The sequence below is a fragment of the Oncorhynchus masou genome, chromosome 1 (assembly GCF_036934945.1).
Source record: "Oncorhynchus masou masou isolate Uvic2021 chromosome 1, UVic_Omas_1.1, whole genome shotgun sequence".
Taxonomy (NCBI): domain Eukaryota; kingdom Metazoa; phylum Chordata; class Actinopteri; order Salmoniformes; family Salmonidae; genus Oncorhynchus; species Oncorhynchus masou.
In genome coordinates this window covers 51,226,605-51,250,692 of record NC_088212.1, presented here as the reverse complement: position 1 = coordinate 51,250,692, position 24,088 = coordinate 51,226,605, and the positions used below count along the sequence as shown (strand labels likewise).

At 42.6% G+C, this 24,088-nt stretch overlaps 1 protein-coding gene across 1 annotated transcript in view; it reads right to left on the bottom strand.

Annotated features, from left to right (window-relative positions):
- Positions 1-24,088, bottom strand: part of LOC135546173 (zinc finger MIZ domain-containing protein 2-like) — an 81,165-nt gene that overhangs the window by 42,167 nt on the left and 14,910 nt on the right. The window contains 1 exon segment of the mRNA XM_064974378.1: positions 51-212. The gene's annotated coding sequence lies outside the window, so the exon portion shown is untranslated.

The following is a 24,088-nucleotide window of genomic DNA, read 5'->3' as shown; positions in this document are numbered from 1 at the left end:
TAGTGCAATTGCAGATTTGGTCCATAACCCCCCCCCCAGGCAGTAATTACCAATATTGTCGCTGAAAATAGGCTAAGAAACCAAAGATAGGTAAATGGTTGGATAGATTTCACCAGGGGTACTCTGCTCCTTCAGAGCAAGCAGATGACAAAGTTCACATATTTATTCAGGACTTGTGGTTGGACATGGTAAAGTTGAATTTGTGTGTGGTTCTGCAACAAAGGAGACATAAGCAGGTGATAAGAATGAATCTATTCAAGCAATATATTTCAAATAAGGAAATTAGAAGACATCTTAATGTCATGACTTGAAAATAGGAAACAAACTTACTCTTAACACAACTGGAAAGAAACTGAGGAATGGCTTGACAGAATTTAAATACAAACTGAAAAGGTGTGAATAAGCCAGGGCAGTCCTGATAATTAGTGGCAAGAGTGTGGCATTGAGAGGAGACTCAACAGGTGAAATCAACTTGGTTAATGTGTTCACGCTACACGTTCCCCAAGGGCACCCCCCCCACCCCCACAACTCAAAAATTGGCGCACAGAATGCAAAAATATTCTTAGAAATAATTAACCTCCACACATTAACAAGTCCAATAGCTCAAATGAAAGATAAACACCTTGTTCATCTACCCAGCGAGTCAGATTTCTAAAATGTTTTACGGCGAAAACATAGCACATATGTCAAACCACCACAAAGACACAGACGATATGTAGCCATTTTGTCGAACAAAAGATGCAATCACAAACGCAGGATTAAAAGAAAAATAATTCACTAACCTTTTGAAAATCTTCATCAGATGACTGTAATAGGACATGTTACACAGTACATTTGTTTTTTTTCAATAATATGCTATTTATATCCATAAATCTCCGTTCACATTGACGCCATGTTCAGAAAATGCTAAAAATGTCCGGAGAAATTATAGATAACTCCGCCAGATAACAGAAATACACATCATAAACTTTGACTAAATATACATGTTCTACATATAGTTAGAAAGATACACTGCTTCTTAATGCAATCGCTTTGTCACATTTCTTTTTCATGTTACAGAAATCATTTACTATTCAATAATCTGAGACGGCGCTCAGACATAAGCAATATTTCTCCGCTATGTTGGAGTCAACAGAAACACAAAATTACAACATAAATATTCCCTTACCTTTGATGGTCTTCAATCAGAATGTAGTGGAAGGAGTCATACTTACCCAAAACATTGTTTGGTTTCAAGTCGTGTGTCTTTGTATTAGCAAATGCGACAAGTTCCAGCTGAAATGCATCCAAAATGACTTCTGGTCCCGAGGGGTTGCGCATCAAAACTTCAAAATTACATATGATATGTCGACTAAACTGGTCAAACTAAGTGCAGAATCAAGCTTTAGGATGTTATTAATGTACAAAACAATTGGCGATTCAACCGGACAAAAGCAAATCCTCTCAGACTATCTGGAACGGATGAATGACTGTGTACAATTCGCGCTAGAACGCGCATCTATTTTCTCACGACACCCAGTATTTTGCCTGCCAAAGGGTCAAAGCTCGCGGGATTTGCACAATTAAACACTCTACTGATAGAAGACATAGAAACTGTTCCCAGATCCATAGCTGGTTGGGAAGGGTGGGGGCGATGACGTCAAAGTTGGCCCAACTTTCCTGATGAGAAAACTAGTTTGGGAGATAGGCTGCCCTGTGAGTTCTGCTATACATACAGACATAATTCAAACGGTTTTAGAAGCTTTAGAGTGTTTTCTATTCAATAATAATTCTTATATGCATATATTAGCAATTTTGGACAGTTCTTTTTCCAGTTTCCTATGGGCACGCAATTCATCCAAAGGGGGCAGTATTGTCCCGAGCCTTAACAGGTCAAGTTCATCTCAGTAGTATGATGCTCCATTCTGAGGTATTTTGTACAGCCACCAACCAGCTGCATGGGGCCGTACAGAGTACCACAGTGGAGGTGAATATACTTTTATCAATATATTCATCTCCACTGTGGGTCTCTATTACAGTGGCTACCAAACTGCGGGAGGTCCCCGCCAAAATGAAAAATAACTGTTTTTAGGCGTTTTTAGTCAGGCGTTAAAACTTACTCTTGAAAGTTCTAATAGTAGTATGCACAAGGTGCAATTTTGAGAATTGGGTAGTGCATCATCAGTTCCTCTTGTCATGTTAGACATTGCATACCTTAGAGAGCTATTTATAACTTGTCAGAAATGTTCAGATCCACTAGCCCATGTCTTAGTTTTTTTAGCCCAGAGATATTGTTGTAATATTTTTGTTACTCAAATATCACATGGATACATATTAGACATGGCAAAATGTATGGAATTGCAAGAAAATTATCTTTGAAACTGCAAAACTAAATAAAATGGCCCAAAGATGCCATATACAGTGCAGTCGGATATTGTGCTACGGTGCATCATGTTTCCATTGATCATCCTGTTTCTCCATCCATGTTTCTACAACTTGATTGGAGTCCACCTGTGGTAAATTCAATCGATTGGACATGAAAAGCACACCTGTCTATATAAGGTCCCACAGTAAACAGTGCATTTCAGAACAAAAACCAAGCCATGAAGTTGAAGGAATTCAAATCAAATAACATTTTATTCGTCACATGCGCTAAAGACCTCTACTGAGGTCTTTTGTACAGCCACCAACCAGCTGCATGGGGCCGTACAGAGTACCACAGTGGAGGTGAATATACTTTATTATTACCTTACTGTGAAATGCTTACTTACAAGTTCTTAAACCAACAATGCAGTTCAAGAACTAGAGTTAATAAAAATATTTACTAAATAAATTGAAGTTTATAATTATTATTTAAACTAACAGCCAGTCAGGAGGTTCAGGATCCAGTTGTAGAGGGAGGTGTTTAGTCCCAGGGTCCTTAGCTTAGTGATGAGCTGTGTGTGCACTACGGTGTTGATCGCCGAGCTGTAGTCAATGAACAGCATTCTCACATAGGTGATCCTTTTGTCCAGGTGGGAAAGGGTGGAGTGCAATTGAGATCTTTGGATCAGTTGGGGCGGTATGTGAACTGGAGTGGGTCTAGGGTTTCTGGCATGATGGTGTTGATGTGAGTCATGATCAGCCTTTCAAAGCATTTCATGGCTACCGATGTGAGTGCTACGGGGCAGTAATCATTTAGGCAGGTTACCTTCGCTATCTTGGGCACAGGGACTATGGTGGTCTATTTGAGAGGTTGAAAATGTCTGTGAAGATACTTGCCAGTTGGTCCGTGCATGCTTTGAGTACACGTCCTGGTAATCCGTCTGGCCCCGCAGCTTTTTTAAAGGTCTTGCTCACATCAGCTATGGAGAGCATTTTCACACAATTGTCCACAGGTCTGGGGAAGGATACCAAAACATTTATGCAGTATTGAAGGTCCCCAAGAACATAGTGGCCTCCATCATTCTAAAATGGAAAGAAGTTAGGAACCAACTAGACTCTTCCAAGAGATGGCCGCCTGGCCAAACTAAGCACTAGGGGGAGAAGCCCTTGGTCAGGGAGATGACCAAGAACCCGATTGTCGCTGACAGAGCTCCAGAGTTTCTCTGTGGAGATGGGAGAACCTTCCAGAAGGACAACCATCTCTGCAGCACTCCACCAATCAGGCCTTTTATGGTAGAATAGGCAGACGGAAGCCTCAGTAAAATGCACATGACAGCCCCCTTGGAGTTTGCCAAAAAGCACCTGAAAGGACTCTGACCAGATGAAACCACAAATGAACCTGAATGCCAAGCGTCACGTCTGAAGGAAACCTGGCACCATCTCTACGGTGAAGCATGGTGGTGGCAGCATCATGCTGTGGGGATGTTTTTCAGCGGCAGGGACTGGGAGACTAGTCAGGATCAAGACAAAGATGAGCGGAGCGAAGTATAGAGAGATCCTTGATGGAAACCTGCTCCAGAGCGCTCAGGACCTCCATCTGTGGTCGAAGGTTCACGTTCCAACAGGACAACAACACTAAAACACACAGCCAAGACTACGCAGGAGTGGCTTCGGAACAAGTCTCGTAATGTCCTTGCGTGGCCCAGCCAGAAACCGGACTTGAACCTGATAGAACATCTCTGGAGAGACCTGAAAAAAGCTGTGCAGTGACGCTCCCCATCCAACCTGACAGAGCTTGAGAAGATTTGCAGAGAAGAATTGGACATTAGAGCAGTGGAAATCTGTCCTTTGGTCTGATGAGTCCAAATTTGAGATTTTTGGTTCCAACAGTCACGTCTTTGTGAGATGCAGAGTAGGTGAACTGATGATCTCCACATGTGTGGTCCCCACCGTGAAGCATGGATGAGGTGGTGTGATGGTGCTTTGCTGTTGACACGGTCAGTGATTTATTTTGATTTCAAGGCACACTTAACCAGCATGGCTACCACAGCATTCTGCAGCGATACGCCATTCCATCTGGTTTACGCTTAGTGAGATAGAATTTGTTTTTCAACAGGACAATGACCCAACACACCTCCAGGCTGTATAAATGCTATTTAACCAAGAAAGAGAGTGATGGAGTGCTGCATCAGATGACCTCGCCTCAATCACCCGACCTCAAACCAACTGAGATGGTTTGAGATGAGTTGGACCGCAGAGTGAAGGAAAAGCAGCCAACAAGTGCTCAGCATATGTGGGAACTCCAAGTATGTTGGAAAAGCATTCCTCATGAAGTTGGTTGAGAGAATGCCAAGAGTGTGCAAAGCTGTCATCAAGGCAAAGAGTGGCTACTATGAAGAATCTAAAATATATTATGATTTGTTTAACACTTTTTTGGTTACGACATGATTCCATGTGTTTTTTCATCATTTTGATGTCTTCAATTATTCTACACTGAAGAAAATAGTAAAAACAATATATATAAAAAAATTGAATGAGTAGATGTCCAAACATTTGACTGGTACTGTACATATATACATATACACTCAGTGGACAGTTTATTAGGTTCACGAAAATGGTTTGTTCCTACAGAGTGAGTCATGTGGCCGTAGCTTGCTATATAAAGCAGGAAGACAGGCATCGAGGCAGTCAGTTACTGTTCGATTGAACATTCAAATGGACAAAAAGTGTGACCTAAGCGACTTTGAGCGTGGTATGATCGTCGGTGCCAGGTAAGCCGGTTCCAGTATCTCAGAAATGGCTCCCTGGGCTTTTAATGCACGACAGTGTCTAAGGTTTACAGAGAATTGTCCGACAAACAAAAATATCCGGTCGAAAGAGAATGGTAAAAATCATACAAGCTAACAGGCGGGCCACAAACAGGTAAATAACGGAGCAGTACAACAGTGGTGTGCAGAATGGCATCTCGAAACGCGCAACTCGTCGGTCCTTGTCACGGATGGGCTATTGCAGCAGACGACCAAACCTGGTTCCACTCCAATCAGCTGAAAACAAGAAGCAGCAGCTCCAGGGGGTACGCAATCACCAACACTGGACAATTGAGTGGTTCCTGTTGCATCATGCGGACTCAGGATTTGGCGTAAGCAGCATGAGTCCATGGCCCCATCCTGCCTGGTGTCAACTGTACAGGCTGCACTGTGTGTGTAGCCTGACAAAAGGATTTTAAAATCTTACCCAAATCCCAATTCAAGCAAACGTAATTTTCCCCATGCAGGCCAAACGTAAGTATCAAAGAAGTATGGTCTAAAGGCCTCGGCATGGTTCCCAACTGAAACCGTTTGTACATATATTATGACTACATTTCGTGACAGTTTTGTCTTTGGCAGGAGTTTTTTCGGCTGTTCGTGTGCACTTTTGGTGGGAAAACCTAAGTTCGGGAACAAAGTCTACGCCCCTTCATCGGTGACTGGTCAACTGTAGGGGTGACGCAAGTTTATTCTTCTTCTCGATTCAGCCCTGTAACTCAGTGTGGATTCAACATGACAAATTACAACTTCGAGCATTGCTTGGCCGGAGGTACAGAAGTAAATAAGACAGAAAGCAACATAACGTCTTGTCTTCAGAGGATGAGCTATGTTCTTCTATTTTCTATTTTAGTCAAAGAAAAGAGTAGCCATGTTTGCTAACAACAGCTAGCGCTAGCTGACATAAAATCAAAGGAGGGAGGAGGAGGCAGCAGAGTATGAAAGAGTTAAGGACACCTACAAGGATAATAAGGAAAATTGCAGGGAGAGTGGGCTGGCAAAAGTAGAGATGTATGGGAGGAGAGAGCAATAACTGGAGAGCGGGAGAGAGAGTTGGAGCATTAATTAGATATAAAAATCACCAAGTCGAGGGTCTCCTGCTGCAGTTTCACCCAAAATAACTCTTGAAACCCCCCACCATCGCTCTCTGGGCCGTATGCCCATACATCAGTCTCTCCCATATGTCTTGCAAATCTAGTAGGTTCCGGGCAATTCCCGGGTCTCTCTGTGTATGCAATTTTATCAGTCCATGATTTTATCTCTTCCTTGTTTGGCCGTAGATGGCTTATTTACCAGTTTATCGCCCTCTACTGTCCTGGGGTAATATTGCCACTTTCCCCATTTTTAAGCAAACGTCTTGTTTTTTATTTTATATAACTAGGCAAGTCAGTTAAGGGAGTATGCGAGCGCACTCGTTCGCTTTGCCCAGCCAAGTTCAAACCAAAGCATGCTGACGCCTTAATCCTGCTTCAGAGCGCAGTGAAGTGGTATGCTCAGGCATCAGACATCAGAACTAATTGTTAGGCTGAGGCAACATGTGAGGAGGTTGTGCACCTGTGTCCTGTGCAACAGCATGATGCCATGCAGTGCTTGTGTTGTTGCTTTTGGACAATATCACAGCCTCTGTGGCTACTGCTGCACGCCACAGATTCCTCACAGTTGAGAAGAGTTTAGGACTAAAAATAGCAGCAGGATTTGAAAAGGGTGGAAAATGTGATATTGAGAGTGGAAACAGTGTGAATGTCTCTCGCTCTCCGTGGACAAATGGCACACATGCAGCAGAGTACAAGAGCCGAGCAGTAGCACGGGTGAAGATGTTTCAGAATGAGGAGTTTAAATTTCCCTTGAGGGGCCTTTGTACAAAGGGTTGTCATCTCCCCTCCAACCCCTCACTATCCCCCATCCCCTCACTCTGGGCCATACCACATAGCCAGGATGAGCACCATTAACTGGCATGCTAATTTGTTGGAATCATTGCCTTTGTCCCTCCCTCCACCCCTTTGTGTCCCTCCCCCCCGCACCACCCTTAATTCCTGTCACTGCCTGCTTGCTAGATTTAGGTCAGACAGCCTCCAGCTTGAAAAATACATGTGGCAAGAGGGGGGTGAGTGGAGGGGGGGCAGCGGAGTATGAGAGAGAGAAGGACGCCTACCAGGATAATAGGGGAAAATTGCAGGGAGAGTGGGCCGGCAAAGGTAGAGAGGGAGGGGAGGAGAGAGCAATAACTGGAGAGCGGAAGAGGGAAAGAGATTGTTGGAGCATTCATTTGATATTGCCCAGTCAGATATTTCGCTTTAAAATTTATACCAAACAAAAACCATTGATTTCTAAGTTTAATAAACCATATAACTCTATGCACGACTACTTTTAACAATTTCCCCAGGAAACTTTACAAAAACACATTTACAGGAAGAACTGTGTAGAAACAAAGTAAGGTAACAGAATAAAACGGAAGGACATTTTACTGAAATTCTGTTACCCAATTTTTAATCTGCAGTTTTGTTCCAGTAAATGTTTTACATTTTATGTGTACATTTTTCCAGTAGTCATTGTGCATAGAGTTGCATGGTTTGTTAAACTTTGAAATCAGTGTTTTATGTTTTGCATACATTCTAAAGTGAAAAACTTGAGTCTCGGTGTAATTCCGTTTCTGTGGAAATGCCCTTAACAAATATACTGTGCCGAAGTTTACGCATACCTTTTCAGATGCAAGACAGAGCGGAGGTTAGATCTAAATGAGAAGGACTGTATGGGAGCATTGCTGCTAAGATGAGAACTGTTATTGTGTAGGGCGGCAGACAGAGTGCGGTGGGTCGCTGCGCACACAGCATTAACACATGGTCCTTTAATCCTCTCAGAGTTTGGCTGAGGACCGACGGCAAGTTCATGTAGACGCCAATCAAGACAAATTACATTCTCCTCAACTGATCGTCATGGCGTCTGGTCTGATGGAGCGAGGTACTGGTTATATGACTAGGAGGATCTGGCTGTATTACACACACACGTAGCTGAGTGAACGGTGGAGGATTCCACGTGGGAAAATGTGTCAGATACACTAACCGTGTGATCTGTCTCAGATCAATATTCCTGACACGCACAGTGAATGACTGACTACCCCACACACACACACACTCCACTTAGCTGCCCTGAAACACACTCAGGCGCTCTGCCCCACACAGATCCAGGTCACACACAGCCCTGCTCCAACCCCCCAGTATTAGGGACCGGCACAGAACTGTAAACACACACACACCCACTGTACACACACTCACTGTACACACACACTCATATAAACCTTTGGGCCCACTTCTTATTCCAACACCCTGGGATTCACAGGATTATCAGCAAAGCATTCCCTAGATCAGCACTCGTACTTAGATGCTTTATGACCATGGGCCCTGCCACTGAAGACCTATTGGTTCCCAAATAAACATTATTGGGGTGGGAGGGGGGGTGAGGACAAGACAGAGCTTTATTCTGGTGGTTGCACCTCCAAAGCAAACTCAATCACTTCCTCCTGCATTCATTTCATTGAAAAGGTGCCCTCCCTGCGGTGTCATCCTCTCTACAGCACCACTTCAATGGCCAGTTCACCTGAACCTCCAGCTCCAGCCAAAGGCACAACTGTTGAAAAGCTCGGAATAGCTTTGAGCACATATGTACCAAGCGTCTCATAGTTGGAATGCTGATCTATGATCAGGTCTCCCTATCCATTCATTATAATCTAAAAAAAACAAAAAACAAACACTTGACCCTAAATCAGCACTTCATGAATACAGGCCTGGTGTCCAATGTCTTCTGGTTAGCTAGATGACATCTGTCAATTCAACCCACAATCTCAAGTCAAGGCAACATATTCAACAACATCCTTATTATCCAGCCAACCTCGGGACAGTCCATCCTGTGTGGCTGTCTCCTGAAACACAAAGACATGGGTGGAACAGCCAGCAGCAGCCCCATTAATTTAGCCTTGCGCCGACGTGATGTGCTCTACAGTGAAAGGAATCAGAAGACCCATTCCAGTATGAGTAGCTAGGACAACAGCACAGAGAGCAAGGCTTACCTCTTCACACAAGCTTGAGAGGCAGTTGCTACCTTCCCAAAAGCACCTAGTTGCAACACTTGCCCATCAATGGGTGCCTATCAAGCGGTGTCCACTGTCCAGCACAAGAGCTCCAGCAAACAGGACATTAGTGCTTATCCCCACCACTGCTCAAGCCATTCACCAACACCAAATGGACAGAGGCTGAAGTCAACTAACTGGTCGGTGTGGGGCCCCTCCCCCAACACGGGCCCTTTGAGGAATGGTTTGCGAAGAGTGCTGGGAAGGAGGGAGCTGAGTGAATAGAGGGGGGCCGGCCCAAGATTAGACATTCCTGAACATCACTACAGTGTCAGACAACACACTTTTACACTCCCCAAAACCCAACACAGATGTGCTCACTCATTCGTGGAGACCCGGTTGCGCACACAGACATACTTGCTTGGCATCCCTGATGACATAGGCCTTACACATAGAATTATAATGAATCATCATAGTGATGGCATCTGATAAAGTTTCATTGAGCATTCCCCAGCCTCAACCACTAATCTGGGAAACTCAGAGTGCAGCTAGAGAAAAAAATCCCAGAAATATCAGACACGGTGATGACAGTTAGGAGGCAACACAGAATGCAGTCTCAGAACCACCTGGGTTTCCAAAATGCACCACCTCTAGCTGCCTCTACTGGAACAAGCTAGAGAAGGGACTGAAAAAAAGGGGTGAAAGGTCCCCAGAGGGACAATAGCAATGGATCCCTCACAGAAACAGGATTTTGAGATCCCCCTCCCCCGATGCCCTTACTGCAGACAGTATTCCATCTCCTGAAGAACAGGTAAGGTCAAGTCAATTATTTGGAACCACAGACAGAAGCAAATGGGACGAAACCCAAGCTTGTCCAATAAGGAAGGCTCATTTCAGTTGCAAAACAGTTTCCATTGCAAAATCTTGTCTTGGTGTTCTCTGAAGGGTTGCCAACTGTCTCAGACTTTGAAAATTCATTCACTTTAGGTGAACTTAGCAGCAGCATTAAAATAACCCTGAAAGAATCTCTTGATGTGATAAGCCTAACCGCCCTTTTCCCTCTACAATTGCTCAAACCGTTTGTCACTGAACTAAATCAAGGCAACAAGACGCAACAACAGTCAAAATAACTGCATTTAAGTTAACCTCAATGCCACCCTTATTTGTTTAGAGCCATAGGTGACACGGATACTGCTTAGAATCCTATTCCCACGACAAGAGATGAAGGGGAGACTGAGGAGCGGAGTGGCAAAAGAGATTTCATTTCACATTACATCCTTACCTTTTATTTCATTGTGACTGGCAACGTGACATTCTTGGTCCAAAGCTCAAATTGACCATAAATTTCACAGTAGCCACTTAGAACCAACTATTTAACAATCCAAGAAACTTTTCATGTAAAAAAATATTACCGTATAGACTAATGCAACCAAACCATATTACACTCCTGAGTAATGCAACAATTCACAAGTATGCGAATATGATTAAATGGTTTCATTTTCTTGTCCGTACACATTAAATTAGCTGACAATACACCGCTAACTCCTACTAGCTAACAACATCCTTTAGATCAGTGATTCCCAAACTTTTTAATAGTCCCGTACCCCTTCAAACATTCAACCTCCAGCTACGTACCCCCTCTAGCACCAGGGTCAGCAGGCTCTCAAATGTTGTTTTTTTGCCATCATTGTAAACCTGCCACACACAAACTATGCAATACATTTATTAAACATAAGAATGAGTGGGAGTTGTCACAACCCAGCTCGTGGAAAGTGACAGAGCACTTATAAGACCAGGACGCAAATAATAATAATCAATAATTTCGCTCTTTATTTAACCATCTTACATATAAAACCTTATTTGTTCATCGAAAATGGTGAACTCACCACAGGTTAATGAGAAGGTTGTGCTTGAAAGGATGCACATAACTCTGAAATGTTGGGTTGTATTGGAGAGACTTAGTCTTAAATAATTTCCCACACACAGTCTGTGCCTGTATCTAGTTTTTCATGCTAGTGAGGGCCAAGAATACACTCTCACATAGGTGCGTGGTTGCAAAGGGCATCAGTGTCTTAACACTCTGAGCACTCTGAGATACTCTGAGCGCAGCCCAATCAAAAAAATCTGGCAGTGGCTTCTGATAAAATTAAATTTTCACAGAACCGCTTGCTGCAATTTCAATGAGGCTCTCCTGTTCAGATATTGGTAAGTGGACTGGAGGCAGGGAATGAAAGGGATAACGAATCCAGGTGTTTGCATACCCAACTCACTCAGGTGCTTCGCTATATCACATTTGACATTGTCCGTAAGCTTGAGTTCATTTGCACACAAAAGATCATACAATGATGGAAAGACCTGTGTGTTGTCCTTGTTAATACAGACAGAAAATAACTACAACTTCTTAATCATAGCCTCAATATTGGCCCGCACACTGAATATAAACTCAGCAAAAAAGAAACGTCCCTTTTTCAGGACCCTGTCTTTCAAAGATAATTCTTTAAAAAATCCAAATAACTTATTATATCTTCATTGTAAAGGGTTTAAACACTGTTTCCCATGCTTGATCAATGAATCATAAACAATTAATGAACATGCACCTGTGGAACGGCCGTTAAAAACCTTTTTGGGATAGGGGGCAGCATTTTCACTTTTGGATGAATAGCGTGCCCAGAGTGAACTGCCTCCTACTCTGTCCCAGATGCTAATATATGCATATTATTATCAGTATTGGATAGAAAACACTCTGAAGTTTCTAAAACTGTTTGAATGATGTCTGTGAGTATAACAGAACTCATATGGCAGAAACCTGAGAAATCTAACCAGGAAGTGTGACATCTGAGGTTTGTAGTTTTTCAAAGCTTGGCCTACCAAATACACATTGAGATATGGATTAGGTTGCACTTCCTAGGGCTTCCACTAGATGTCAACCATCTTTAGAAACTGGTTTGAGGATTCTACTATAAAGGAGGGGCTCATGAGACCTCTGAGTCAGTGGTCTGGCAGAGAGCCTCGGTTTCATGACTTGCGCCCCCGACAGAGTTACCTCTAGTTCCAATGCTTTTCTGAAGATAAGGTAATTCTCCGTTTGGAACATTGATGGATGAATTGCATGTCCATAGTAAACTGAAAAAAAATCTGTCCAAAATTGCTAATATATGCATATAATAATAATAATAATAATAATAATAATAATAATAATAATAATAATAATAGGATAGAAAACACTAAAGCTTCTAAAACCGTTTGAATTATGTCTGTAAGTATAGCAGAACTCACAGGGCAGCCAATCTCCCAAACTAGTTTTGGAAACCTGAAAGTTGGGGCAACGTTGACGTCATCGCCCCCACCCTTCCCAACCAGCTATGGATCTGGAAACACTTTCTATGTCTTCCACTAGATGTCCTCATTCAATAGAGCGTTTAATTGTGCAAATCCCACAAGCTTTGACCCTTTGGGAGGCAAAAGAGTGGGTGTCGCGAGAAAATACATGTGCGTTAGGGCGCGAATTGGACACAGACCTTCCTCTGTTCCAGCTTGCCTGAGAAGAATTGCTTTTGTCCGGTTGAATCGCCAATTGTTTTGTACATTTATAACATCCTAAAGCTTGATTCTGCACTTAGTTTGACCAGTTTAGTCAACATATAATATGTCATTTTGAAGTTTGGATGTGCAACTGTTCGGGACCAGAAGTCATTTTGGATGCATTTCAGCCGAAAGTGGTAGCAGATGCTAATACAAAGACACACGAACTGAAACAAAACGATGTATTGGGTAAGTATGACTCCTTCCACTACATTCTGATCGAAGACCATCAAAGGTAAGGGAATATTTATGTTGTAATTTTGTATTTCTGTTGACTCCAACATAGAGGAGAAATATTGCTTACGTCTGAGCGCCGCCTCAGATTATTGCATAGTGAACGAATTCTGTAACGTTAAAAATAAATGTGACACAGCGGTTGCATTAAGAAGCAGTGTATCTTTCTAACTATATGTAGAACATGTATATTTAGTCAAAGTTTATGATGTCTATTTCTGTTATCTGGCGGAGCTATCTATAATTTCTCTGGACATTTTTGAGGATTTTCTGAACATGGCGTCAATGTAAACGGAGATTTATGGATATAAATTGCATATTATTGAAAAAAACATAAATGTACTGTGTAACATGTCCTATTACAGTCATCTGATGAAGATTTTCACAAGGTTAGTGAATTATTTTTCTTTTAATCCTGCGTTTGTGATTGCATCTTTTGTTCGACAAAATGGCTACATATCGTCTCTCTTTGTGGTGGTTTGACATAAATATGTGCTATGTTTTCGCCGTAAAACATTTTAAAAATCTGACACGCTGGGTAGATGAACAAGGTGTTTATCTTTCATTTGAGCTATTAGAATTGTTAATGTGTGGAGGTTAAATATTTCTAAGAATATTTTTGCATTCTGTGCGCCACCGTTTGAGTTGAGAGGGAGGGGGTACCCCTTGGGAAACCTGTACCGTTAACAAGTTTTAAGGAGAAGTTTATCTTTCATTATGTGAATAACACTTGTATCAATGTTTATTATGAGTATTTCTGCAAAATCACCGGATGTTTTGGAATCAAAACATTACTGCACGTAAAGGCGCCAATGTAAACAGATTTTTGGATATAAATATGCACATTATCGGGCAAAACATACATGTATTGTGTAACATGATGTCCTATGAGTGTCATCCGATGAAGATCATCAAAGAATAGTGATTCATTTTATCTATATTTCTGCTTTTTGTGACTCCTATCTTTGGCTGGGAAAATGGCTGTGTTTTTTTCAACTTGGCTATGACCTAACATCATCATATGTTGTGCTTTAGCTGTAAAGCATTTTTTTTTTTTTTTTTTTTAATCGGACACGATGGGTAGATTAACAAGATGTTTATCTTTCATTTGCTGTATTGGACAATGTGTGAAAGTCACATATTTCTAAAAAATATTTTTGAATTTCGCTCGCTGCCTTTTCAGCGGAATGTTGTCGAGGGGTTGCTAGAAAGGTTAAGACATTAACAGCTTACAGACGGTAGGCAATTAAAGTCACAGTTTTGAAAACTTAGGACACTAAAGAGGCCTTTCTACGGACTCTGAAAACCAAAAGAAGATGCCCAGGGTCACTGCTCATCTGTGTGAACGTGCCTTAGGCATGCTGCAAGCAGGCATGAGGACTGCAGATGTGGTCAGGGCAATAAATTGCAATGTCGTTACTGTGGGACGCCAAAGTCAGCGCTACAGGGAGACAAGACGAACAGCTGATCGTCCTCGCAGTGACAGACCACGTGTAACAACACCTGCACAGGATCGGTACATCCGATCATCACACCTGCGGGACAGACACGAATGTATGTGTTCTGCCATGGCCAGCAAAGAGCCCGGATCTCAATCCCATTGAGCACGTCTGGGACCTGTTGGATCGAGGGTTGGGAACATATAGGTGCCTTGGTGGAAGAGTGGGGTAACATCTCACAGCAAGAACTGGCAAATCTGGTGCACTGCAGTACTTGATGCAGCTGGTGGCCACACCAGATACTGACGGTTACTGTTACTTTTGATTTTGACCACCCCCCCCCCTTTGTTCAGGGACACATTATTCCATTTCTGTTAGTTACATGTCTGTGGAATTTGTTCAGTTTATGTCTCAGTTGTTGAATCTTATGTTCATACAAATATTTACATGTGTTAAGTTGACAGTGAAAGGACGTTTCTTTTTTTGCTGAGTCCCTGTAATCCTAGATTCAGATCATTCAGGCAAGAAAAAACATCATCCAGATAGGCCAGTCGTGTGAGAAACTCGTCATCATGTAGGTGGTCAGACAAGTGAAAATGGTCAGTAAAGAAAACTTTAAGACAGTCTCTCAATTTAAAAAAAACGTGTCAATACTTTGCCTCTTGATAACCAGGGCACTTCTGCATGTTGTAAAAGCATTGCATGGTCGCTGCCCACATCATTGTATAGTGCAGAAAATACACGAGAGTTCAGGGGCCTTGCTTTAACAAAGTTAAACCATTTTCAATGTAGTAGTGTCCGAAATGTCTTTCAAGCTGTCAGGCATTCCCTTGGCAGCAAAAGCTTCTCGGTGAATGCTGCAGTGTGCCCAAGTGGCAGTGGGAGGGAGCAACTTCTTGCACGCGGGTTACCACTCCATCTATGTTTCCCTCTCATGGCTTTTGAATCACATTTTTATTGGCGTACCCCCGACGGCATTGCGCGTACCCCAGTTTGGGAATACCTGCTTTAGATCAAGTAACAATAGCATATCAATAACGAAGGTTTACCCCTCCCATACGAAAATAAAGGTACAATAATGTTATCATACAGTGTCATTCATATAATATAGGCTACACAGCTAGGTAACATTAGCTAGCTAAACAAAATCATTTCTGCATCCTCCTCACAACAACATGTTGGCTGTTAGCTGCATGTTGATGTTTAGCTAACCCATAGCTAGATAGTAGCTCTTAGGCTTACACTAGCGTATTAAAGGTATCTTTAAAAAAATCTAAGTTATGTCTCAATATTATTTTGCGCCGATATTATATTGACATTTGACTCCTAGCTAGTGCTAGTTGGCTGTACCTGCGCTAACACTCATCCTATAGCTTGTTTTCCATCACCTTTTTAAATAGTGAGCTTACATCTTTTCAGCACTTTTATTTTCTTGACTGATCAAAACTTGTTTCACCTGGATTCACTTTGTCTGTCTGTCATGCAAAGAGCAGGTGTACATAATGTTTGTAAACTCGTGTATTATGCTAATAATAATAATAATAATAATAATAATAATAATAATAATAATAGTAAGCAGCAGCATACGGGGTGGGTGGGTGTATGCATGGTGATGAGTGTCTGTATTAGAGGTCGACCGATTAATCGGAATGGCCGGTTAATTAGGGACGAGTTTTCATAACAATCGGAAATCGGTATTTGGCCATTTAAAAAAAAGAAAATTACACCTTTATTTAACTAGGCAAGTCAGTTAAGAAAACATTCTTACGTTCAATGATGGCCTAGGAACGGTGGGTTAACTGCCTTGTTCAGGGGCAGAACTACAGATTTTTACCTTGTCAGCTCGGGGAATCAATCTTGCAACCTTACAGTTAACTAGCCCATCACTCTAACCACCTGCCTCTCTTTGCACTCCACGAGAAGCCCGCCTGTTACGCGAATGCAGTAAACCAAGGTAAGTTGCTAGCTAGTATTAAACTTATCTTATAAAAAAAACAATAAATCAATCATAATCACTAGTTAACTACACATGGTTGATGATATTACTAGTTTATCTAGCGTGTCCTGCGTTGCATATAATCGATGCGGTGCATATTCGCGAAAAAGGACTGTCCTTGCTCCAATGCTACCTCCGCCTTTGTGCAAGGAGGAACACTGCCAGAGCCCTGCAAAATTACCTCCAGCAGGCCACAAATGTGCATGTGTCTGCTCAAACGGTCAGAAACAGACTCCATGAGGGTGGTATGAGGGCCCGACGTCCACAGGTAGGGGTTGTGCTTACGGCCCAACACTGTGCAGGACGTTTGACATTTGCCAGAGAACACCAAGATTGTTAAATTTGCCACTGGCACCCTGTGCTCGTCACAGATGAAAGCAAGTTCACACTGAGCACGTGACAGACGTGACAGTCTGGAGACGCCGTGGAGAACGTTCTGATGCCTGCAACATCCTCCAGCATGACCGGTTTGGCGGTGGGTCAGTCATGGTGTGTGGTGTTTGGGGGGCCGCACAGCCCTCCATGTGCTCGCCAGAAGTAGCCTGACTGCCATTAGGTACCAAGATGAGATCCTCAGACCCCTTGTGAGACCATATGCTGGTGTGGTTGGCCCTGGGTTCCTCCTAATTCAAGACAATGCTAGACCTCATTTGGCTGGAGTGTGTCAGTAATTCCTGCAAGAGGAAGGCATTGATGCTATGGACTGGCCCGCCCGTTCCCCAGATCTGAATCCAATTGAGCACATCTGGGACATCATGTCTCGCTCCATCCACCAACACCACGTTGCACCACAGACTGTCCAGGACTTGGCGGATGCTTTAGTCCAGGTCTGGGAGGAGATCCCTCAGGAGACCATCCGCCACCTCATCAGGAGCATGCCCAGGCGTTGTAGGGAGGTCATACAGGCACGTGGAGGCCACACACTACTGAGCCTCATTTTGACTTGTTTTAAGGACATTACATCAAAGTTGGATCAGCCTGTAGTGTGGTTTTCCACTTTAATTTTGAGTGTGACTCCAAATCCAGACCTCCATGGGTTGATAAATTTGGTTTCCATTGATGATGTGTGATTTTGTTGTCAGCACATTCAACTATGTAAAGAAAAAAAGTATTTAATAAGAATATTTCATTCATTCAGATCTAGGATGTGTTATTTTAGTGTTCCCTTTATTTTTTGAGCAGTGTATTTAAACCTGCTAAAAGGCAGGTAAAATTTAGCTAAAAGAAATCCAGGTTAGCAGGCAATATTAACCAGGTGAAATTGTGTCACTTCTCTTGCGTTCATTGCACGCAGAGTCAGGGTATATGCAACAGTTTGGGCAACCCTAATTTGCCAGAATATTTACCTAATTATGACATAACATTGAAGGTTGTGCAACATAACAGGAATATTTAGACTTATGGATGCCACCTGTTAGATAAAATACGGAACGGTTCCGTATTTCACTGAAAGAATAAACGGCTCGTTTTCGAGATGATAGTTTCCGGATATGCCCATATTAATGACCTAAGGCTCGTATTTCTGTGTGTTATTATGTTATAATTAAGTCTGTGATTTGATAGAGCAGTCTGACTGAGCGATGGTAGGCACCAGCAGGCTCGTAAGCAATCATTCAAACAGCACTTTCCTGCATTTGCCAGCAGCTCTTTGCTGTTGTTCAAGCATTGCGCTGTTTATGACTTCAAGCCCATCAACTCCCGAGATTAGGCTGGTGGAACCGATGTGAAATGGCTAGCTAGTTAGCGAGGTGCGCACTAATAGCGTTTCAAACGTCACTCGCTCTGAGACTTGGAGTAGTTATTCCCCTTGCTCTGCATGGGTAACGCTGCTTCAAGGGTGGCTGTTGTCGATGCGTTCCTGGTTCGAAAGCTATACTGTTACACTGGCAATACTAAAGTGCCTATAAGAACATCCAATAGTCAAAGGTATATGAAATACAAATGGTATGGAGAGGAATAGTCCTATAATAACTACAACCTAAAACCTATTACCTGGGAATATTGAAGACTCATGCTAAAAGGAACCACCAGCTTCATATGTTCTCATGTTCTGAGCAAGGAACGTAAACGTTAGCTTTTTTTACATGGCACATATTGCACTTTTACTTTCATCTCCAACACTTTGTTTTTGCATTATTTAAACCAAATTGAACATGTTTCATTATTATTAAGTTAAAATAACTGTTCATTCAGTATTGTTGTAATTGTCATTATTACAAATTTAAAAAAAATTATAATAAAGTATAAAAAATTCATAGGTATCGGCTTTTTTTGGTCCTCCGATAATCGGTATCAACGTTGAAAAATCATAATTGGTCGACCTCTACTAGTAATATCATCAACCATGTGTAGATTTCACTAGTGATTATGATCGATTGTTTTTTGTAAGATAAGTTCAATGCTAGCTAGCAACTTACCTTGGCTTACTGCATTCGCGTAACAGGCAGCCTTCTTGTGGAGTGCAACGAGAGAGAGGCAGGTCGTTATTGCGTTGGACTAGTTAACTGTAAGGTTGCAATAATGGATCCCCCGAGCTGACAAGGTGAAAATCTGTCGTTCTGCACCTGAACAAGGCAGTTAAACCACCTTTCCTAGGTCGTCATTGAAAATAAGAATGTGTTCTTAACTGACTTGGCTAGTTAAATTAAAAGGTATAAAAATTTAAAAAATAAAAATAGGCAAAAATACCGATTTACGATTGTTATGAAACCTTGAAATCGGCCCGAATTAAAATCGGCCATTCAGATTAATCGGTCGACCTCTAATCTATATATCTATACATAGACACACACAGTTGAAAGTGCATGTAAAAGCAAAAACCAATCCATGAGGTTGAAAGAATTGTCCATAGAACTCCGAGACAGGATTGTGTCGAGGCACAGAACTGAGGAAGGGTACAAAAACATTTCTGCAGCATTGAAGGTCCCCAAGAACACAGTGGCCTCCGTTTTTAAATGGAAGAAGTTTGGAACCACCAAGACTCTTCTTAGAGCTGGCCGCCCGGCCAAACTGAGAAATCGGTAGAGAAACCCTTAGTCAGGGAGGTGACCAAGAACCCAATGGGCACTCTGACAGAGCTCCAGAGTTCCTCTGGAGATGGGAGAACCTTCCAGAAGGACAAGCATCTCTGCAGCACTCCACCAATTAGGCCTATATGGTGGAGTGGCCAGGCAGAAGCCATTTCTCAATAAAAAAAGCATGACAGCCCCCTTGGAGTTTGCCAAAAGGCACCTAAAAAGGACTCTTACCATGTGAAACAAGATTCTCTAGTCTGATGAAACCAAGATTGAACTCTTTGGCCTGAATGCCAAGCGTCACGTCTGTAAGAACCCTAGCACACTCCCTACGGTGAAGCATGGTGGTGGCAGCATCATGCTGTGGGGATATTTTTCAGTGGCAGGGACTTGGAGACTGGTCAAGATCGAGGGTAAGATGAACAGAGCAAAGTACAGAGAGATCCTTGATGAAAACCGACTCTAGAGTGCTCAGGACCTCAGACTGGGGCAAAGGTTCACCTTCCAACAGGACAACGACCCTAAGCACACAGCCAAGACAACGCAGGAGTCTAAATGCACTTGAGTGGCCCAGCCAGAGCCCGGACTTGAACCCGATCTAAAATCTCTGGAGACCTGAAAATAGCTGTGCACTGACACTTCTTATCCAACCTGACACAGCTTGAGAGGATCTGCAGAGAATGGGAGAAACTCCCCAATTTGGGTGTGCCAAGCATGTAGTGTCATACCCAAGAAGACTCAATGCTGTAATCGCTGCAAAAATGTCTTAAAACCGGTTTTTGCTTCGTCATTATGGGGTATTGTGTGTAGATTGATGAGGATTTCTTTTAAATAAATTTTAGAATAAGGCAGTAACGTAACAAAATTTGGAAAAATTCAAAGGTTCTGAATACTTTCCGAATGCACTGTATATTCTTTAAGAATCAATGGATACATTTCATTAATTTATAAGTCCAGAAATGGATGTAGCAACTGCTGATTGCCCATTTAAGATTTGAGTCTTTTTCAGACTCGCGCTCTCGAGTGGCGCAGTGGTCTAAGGCACTGCATCTCAGTACAAGAGAAGTGACTATAGTCGCTGTTTATTTTATTTCTTAACTGACTTGCCTAGTTTTTTTTTAAATAAACATCCATAACTGTAGTTTTTTCCTCTCTAAAGTAATAATAATTCAAAATTATTGTTTTTGTATTCAGCAAAGACTTTCCTTTGAAATGGCTAACAAGACTTACGAACTGAGACTTTTAATAATATCCAATTTCATGTAGCATCCATAACGCGTCTTGCATGCTTTATTTCTCCAATATGCCAATATTTTAAAATGTCTGCTTTTTGGGGTAAACACTACTATAGACACGCATCAAAAGTTGTATTTATATTTTGTTTGTCCATTCTGTGAGACATGAAAGTTGTGATTTTGTGTTCAAATGTAATGTCCATAACACTGGAATCTCCCATAATCAACAGGGGCAATTGGTTTTCGCCACTGGCGAAATGAGTGTGAGTGAATGTGAAAATGTTGGCTCTGGCTTCGACTGTGGGTCAATCCCAAATGGCACTCTAGAGGGCTCTGGTCAAAAGGAGCGTATTATTTAGGGTATAGGGTTCCATTTGGGGCGCATCCACTATGCTGAGCACATCTGCAAGGCTGACTGACTCACTCTACCCAGCTAAGGGACCAGGGGAGTGCAGATGCTTTTACATAAACTACAGAATCAACAAAATTACTGGTGCAGCATACATAAAAATACCCGACCTCCTCTCGTTCTCACTAACTAGTACTGTATCTGGCTGGCTGCCTGGTAGTGAGCTCTTGAAGACACTGTCATTACAGGCCACCTTCACAGGTAGAGAAGAGGTAGAGAGGCTGGCATCTAGCAAACAACCAGCGCACTACTTTGACAACAAAACTAAAATGTACATACCGATAAATCAAACTCACATGCATAAAGCTTAGGCTAAAACATTATTTTTAAACAAATTAAATGTTTGAGGTAAAAATATAGGTGTATGGCATAATGTCACAATGATAAGCATGCAATTGTCTCTACATCACATGAGATGTTTAACAAGGAAATTAGTTAGCTGGAGAGACAAAATGTCCCCCAGCACCCCCAAATACCAGGTCAAAGGTTGAGTGATGTCAGCAGAACATGCAGTACTTATGGGAATTTATTTAGAGACAGGCAAGTTAACAACAACAACAACCTTCACCCCAGAAGCATTAGTTACAACTCATTACTCGAGGAAGTCATCAGAATCATAAAGCCATATGGGAATGCCTTCATATAAATGAAGAAAAACTCTAGTCATTAGGTTACAGTTGGGTGTATTTGAACTGGTATGCCCAGTCATCACAGGTGTGTTCACTTTTAATCCATTCCAAAGTGCACATATTCCTCTCTGTATAAACTTGGGCAGAGAGCGGTTGTGCTGTGCCGGCCCTGCTCGCTTTCTCTTCCCTGCTGCACTGTGACTACCCTTGCACACAGTCACTGGCCCCTTCCTGCTTCAAAGTTTAAAAAAAAAAACAGCTTGACTGCTGACTGATCGGCCGGCTGATCGGCACCGACAGGAGCAACTCATTGGGAGTCGGCTGCACGGGACCCTGTCAAAGTGTGTGTGTGTGTGGGGAAGGGGGGTGGGGCTCGGCAACAAAGCGAGCAGTCCCTCATTCAGAATACATACAAAGACACTTCTCTAGTGAGACATGGGAACATGCATCACTTCAGAGTTAATACTGTTAACAGCCTTTGTGTGTTATGACTTGGGAGGTACGGACCCATCAATAGAGGTGGCTCTCTTCAGTGTCTGTTAATCAGTCCTGATGGACCATCCACTCCACTGCAAGCCAACTGGAATTTATGTCATCCAACCTGTAGCTGCACACATGCTCTGAGGGAGGGAGGTATTTGCAGACGCTTAAGTGCAAATGTTTCCCACCCACAGGAAGGTCTTGGACTGGGACTTGATACAAAGTTCAAATAACAACATTGGTGTATCAGACACCTACGAAAGCGAGTGTGTTCATGGTAACAGTATAAAATGTAGCTACTCCTTGGCTTGGTCATGATTCTTGGTCAACAAGGCATCAGCTGGAAAACACTTGTAGTTCCTAGGGGAAACCCAGGAGAAACCTCAAACCCCCTACCCATTTTAATACACACACTGCACACACAGGCACACAGCAGAGAACCTTCCCAATTCCCAACCCGCAGATCAACTGCTGCTTACAAGCTTTATTTTTAGCTAAGCCCTCAGTCACTCACCACCGCCAATGTTTCTGAACATGGAGGATGTACAGTCGTGGCCAAAAGTTGAGAATGACACAAATATACAATTTCACCAAGTCTGCTGCCTCAGTTTGTATGATGGCAATTTGCATATACTCCAGAATGTTATGAAGAGTGAATTGCAATTAATTGCAAAGTCCCTCTTTACCATGCAAATGAACTGAATCCCCAAAAAACATTTCCACTGCATTTCAGCCCTGTCCCAAAAGGACCAGCTGACATGTCAGTGATTCTCTCGTTAACACAGGTGTGAGTGTTGATGAGGACAAGGCTGGAGATCACTCTGTCATGATGACTGAGAATAACAGACTGGAAGCTTCAAAAGGAGGGTGGTGGTTGGAATCATTATTCTTCCTCTGTCAACTGTGGTTACCTGCAAGGAAACACGTGCCGTCATCATTGCTTTTCACAAAAAAGGGCTTCACAGGCAAGGATACTAATGCTAGTGAGATTGCACCTAAATCAACCAATTATCAGATCATCAAGAGCTTCAAGGAGAGCGGTTGAATTGTTGTGAAGAAGGCTTTAGAGCACCCAAGAAAGTTCAGCAAGCGCCAGGATAATCTCCTAAAGTTGATTTAGCTGTGGGATAGGGGCACCACCAGTACAGAGCTTGCTTAGGAATGGCAGCAGGCAGGTGTGAGTGCATCTGCACGCACAGTGAGGCGAAGACTTTTGGAGGGTGGCCTGGTGTCAAGAAGGGCAGCAAAGAAGACGTTTCTCTCCTGGAAAACCCCCATGGACAGACTGATATTCTGCAAAAGGTAAAGGGATTGGACTACTGAGGATGGGGGTAAAGTCATTTTCTCTGATGAATCCCCTTTCCGATTGTTTGCATCCGGAAAAAAGCTTGTCCGGAGAAGACAAGGTGAGCACTACCATCAGTCCTGTGTCATGCCAACAGTAAATCATCCTGAGACCATTCATCTGTGGGGTTGCTTCTTAGCCAAGGGAGTGGGCTCACTCACAATTTTGCCTAAGAACACAGCCATGAATAAAGAATGGTACCAACACATCCTCCGAGAGCAACTCCTCCCAACCATCCAGGAACAGTTTGGTGACGAACAATGCCTTTTCCAGCATGATGGAGCACCTTGCCATAAGGCAAAAGTGATAACGAAGTGGCTCGGGGAACAAAACATTGATATTTTGGGTCCATGGCCAAGAAACTCCCCAGACCTTAATCCCATTGAGAACTTGTGGTCAATCCTCAAGAGGCGGGTAGACAAACAAAAACCCACAAATTCTGACAAACTCCAAGCATTGATTATGCAAGAATGGGTGTACATTCAGTCAGGGTGTGGCCCAGAATTTAATTGACA